General features: G+C 33.9%; 1 pseudogene; it reads right to left on the bottom strand.

Moving 5' to 3' along the window:
- Nucleotides 1–393: 393 nt before the first annotated feature.
- Nucleotides 394–1,127, bottom strand: LOC141547316 (putative elongation factor 1-alpha-like 3; annotated as a pseudogene).
- Between the last annotated feature and the right edge of the window lie 2,484 nt (nucleotides 1,128–3,611).

Here is a 3,611-nt window from a genome sequence, read left to right as displayed (position 1 = left end):
CATTAACCAGTCTTTTATCATTAAACCTAAAAGGTCAATTGAGATAAGCAATTCTGAAATCATTTTTTCCACCATTGACTAAAACTGGGGTGGCAGGTGTTATAATGTTTAATCTGGTCAGATTTTATGACCTTACTCAGCTCCAATAGGCTTTTTGTCAACTGCCTTTATGACACCAAATACAGTGGTCTGCCTAATATCATGAACAACAAAATAACTCATGGGAGTATAGTCAGAGAAATACTCTACACATATGGGTTTGCCTGAAACCATGCAAATGATGCCAGCATCAACAGAATTCAGAAATTTAGGGTCATATCCCAGCTTCTTGCTAGAATGATGATCAAACTTCTCCATCTGTTCAGTAAACTTGTAAGTAATGTGAATGGTGGTTCAGACTAATGATCTGTGCAGTGAAGCCCCTGATTCCATGGATTGGTCATGCTTGCCATCACCAGTCACATTACTATTATCATTAAAAGACACAGTCTTGACTTTGAAACCAATGCTATCCCAAGGTTGATTCTCACTCAGACTTTCATGATACATTTCAACAGATTTTACTTCAATTGTAACATTGGTTGTAACCTTGCCTGGTTTAAAACACCAACTTCACATAACCAATAAGTGCACTATCAATGCAATTAATCCTGTAGATATCTTACAGGGGTTTGTCAGTTGGTCACGTTAGTGGCAGGATGCAATCTATAACTTCAAATATTATAGTTCTATTGGTATTGCCATTCTTATGAATGATTGTTCATCCCTTGAACCAAGGCATATTAGAGTTTGACTATTATCACCATTTCAAATAGAAATTAGCTCAAAAGTTACTGTGTCAAGGTTGTAGTCAATTTTCTTAAAAGAGGTGTCATCTTCCTTGACAATTTCTTCATATCTCTTTTAGCTGTAGCAGGACTGAGTTGAATCCATTTTGCTGAAACTGAAAATCACGTGTTTCACTTTGAGTATGTAGCCCAGAGGGCTAATGGGTGAGCCTATTCTTTGAGTAATGAGCTTCAAATTACTAACACAGGAATAACCATGATGGCACAATCAGCCTGAGATGTTCCTGTAGTCATGTTCTTGATAAAGATTCTGTGTTCTAGAGCATCAGGAATGGTCATACATAATGACAAGCAAGATGATTTCAGAAAAACCTGGAAAGACTCATATGAAATGATGTATAATGAAGTGAACCGAACCAGGAGAATGCTGTGCATAATAATCAAAATATTGTTTGATGAAGAACTGTGAATGATTTACTCTCAAAAATTCCATGATCCAAGATAATTTCAAAGGAATAATGATAAAGCATGTTATCCATCTCCAGAAAAACAATTGGTATTGTTTGAATGGACTGAATCATATGATTTTCCACTTTCTTTTTTTCTTTTATTAGCTTCTTGTACAAAATGACTAATATTAAAGTACTATACATAATTACACATGTATAACCTATATATAATTACTTACCATCTTAGGGGGGAAGAAAGGGAAGAGAAGGAGAAATAGAATTTGAAAGGCAAAACTTTAAATAATTTTTTTTAATTTTTTAAAACAAAGAAATTGGGAAATGTTTTAAAAATAAAATACTGTAAAATATGAAATGAATGTTTATATGTATATATGCATTAATATTCCCTTAAATAACCTAACGTATTCATCAAATTAGTCATGTCCTATGATCTACTCTTCTGTTCTAAGCCACATACAAACATCATATTCTTGGTTTTACCAAAAATTCTTCACTTTAATGTTCATATACCTTAAATTTCCTTTATCTGATCATAATCTGTTGTCAATTCACTACTCCTTCTATTCTTTGGCCACACTCTAATCTTCAGTCCTCCACCCCTGCAATTCTTTCTCAGATCATCACTCTTACACTGGCAACACTTTTTGTTCTTCTTGATTAGATTTTTGCCCTGACAAGCCTCAGCTTTGAAAAACCTCTCAGTGTCTGCCATTTTGACTCCTAAACACATGCTGTTGAACAAAACAGGAGAAAATCAAAAAGTTTTGCTGCCTGGGCCCACTAGGAATTTATTTTCCATAATTTTAACTGGGCTCTTACTGCAGCAAAGCAGTCCTTTTATGCCTTCTGAATCGATTCAATGCTTAACCTTTTACTGCTTCCTCAAGTTTTCCATGACTCCCCTTTATTACTATTTTCCTGGTAGAGAATCTGATCCTATATTTTGCTAGGAAAAGAACGTAGCTTGTTACCAAGAATTCCCTGTCCTTTGCTCTTCAGATCACATCTGCCTGATTTTAGCCATTATCTCTTCTTTCATCCTTGTTTCATATGAAAAGGTGGCCTTTCTCTTTATTCCCCTTTCTACTAGCAGCTTCCTGTCTGCTATGAACAATTTCATATCTCTAATTTTCTCAAAAAATTCTCACGTAATGCATCTATCCTCACTATCATCCCATATTACTTCTGCTTTTATCATTAAACTCCTTGTGAAGATCATCTCCATCCTTTTTTTCATAGACTTTACATTATAATAGAGAAAACAAAATCTGTATATGTTTTCAATCTAGTTTCTGAATTTTAACATTGTCAATCATCCTCTTATCTTTAATATTTTTAGGTTTTCATAACATTAGTCTTTTTCAGGTTCCCTTTTTACTCTCTTTCACTGGATTTTAATTTAGGTAGTATTCATTGTTGTGACTGGATTTTAACAAAAAAAGATAAACTGAGGCAGAATTTTGAGCAGGACAGTATTTATTAGCATAGGCATACTAGCTGTCAATAAATAGGTTAATAGAACACCTTCATCAATGCCAAAGATCCAAGCAACAGAACAGTTCCCATTAGATAGGCTTTGGGAAAGTACAAAAGAAAGAATAAAAGAAAGTAGATAACTCAGAATCAAAGGCAAAGTTATTAGTTACAGAAATGAAGGGAATTCTATGATTGGGTGGAAATTTAACAAAGGGATTTAGCAATTACTTCCTTCTTTTCTCAGGAGACTGAGTAATATTCTTTGAGTCCAGATGAGAGATAGTTGTTCAAACTTTTGGACATCCCAGATGTCCTTGAAGGATAACTTAGTGGAATAAAAATATGAAGTCCAAACTCTTAATTTCTCACACATTCTTTAAGGCTAACCTCTCTGAGGCAGGAGAACTGGAATTTTTAAATTGATCCATTATAAACTAGCTGAATTCTGAACTAAGGTTGGAGACATAGAACCATGACTAAAACAATTACAAAGCAAAATTAATTATTTGTGAATAGAATCAATAAGAAAATGATACAGAAACAATTTTAATCTCTCACCAATCATGGGCAATCCCAAAGTCTCTGTCAAGATTATTCTTTTATTTTCCCTCTTTGCTATTTCTTTTGATGATCTCATGAATTCCCAGATTCAAATATCTTTATACAAATGCTTTTCAGAATTATTTGTCAAGTCCTAACTTCATTCCTGACCCTCTGTGTCCCATATCCAACAGTTGACTGAACATCTTCAACACTGCACTCCATATATTTCTTCTAAAATTCTCCCTTATATATTACTTTTAAAAAACTCCATAAAACATGCTACCATACTCCAAATAACCCAGCCTCAAAACCTACATGTCATCTTGGATTATTC

This window comes from Sminthopsis crassicaudata, chromosome 6, assembly GCF_048593235.1.
Source record: "Sminthopsis crassicaudata isolate SCR6 chromosome 6, ASM4859323v1, whole genome shotgun sequence".
Classification (NCBI taxonomy): domain Eukaryota; kingdom Metazoa; phylum Chordata; class Mammalia; order Dasyuromorphia; family Dasyuridae; genus Sminthopsis; species Sminthopsis crassicaudata.
This window is presented reverse-complemented; position numbering and strand designations above follow the sequence as displayed.